Consider the following 336-nt stretch of genomic DNA (forward strand, 5'->3'; position numbering starts at 1 on the left):
TTTTACCTCCATCATAGCTAAGCTGAGAGTTGACAGTTCTGCTGCGCCAAGGAATAAATTGTAGGCACGATTTTTGGACACAGACTTCCAGCTATGGTCAAAACTATTTGACTTGAGTGAGTGATTTTATTCTCAGGCCACAGAGAACAGGTTACATTCATTTAAGAAATGGTGTGTGTATTAAGATAGTCTATCCATAAGGTCATTCACCAACTGTTTCAATGAACAGTTTCTGCTTGGAGGGTGGCACAGACATTAGGTGTGGGTCAGAATCTGGTTCATTGGCTGTGATAATTTGGAAAAGCATTCACCTCAGAGAAAGAGTAACTTATAAAG

General features: G+C 39.9%; 1 long non-coding RNA gene across 1 annotated transcript in view; it reads left to right on the plus strand.

Annotated features, from left to right (window-relative positions):
* Positions 1 to 336, plus strand: part of LOC116081819 — a 31,987-nt gene that overhangs the window by 1,002 nt on the left and 30,649 nt on the right. The window lies entirely within an intron of this gene.

Source organism: Mastomys coucha, unplaced genomic scaffold, assembly GCF_008632895.1.
Source record: "Mastomys coucha isolate ucsf_1 unplaced genomic scaffold, UCSF_Mcou_1 pScaffold7, whole genome shotgun sequence".
Taxonomy (NCBI): domain Eukaryota; kingdom Metazoa; phylum Chordata; class Mammalia; order Rodentia; family Muridae; genus Mastomys; species Mastomys coucha.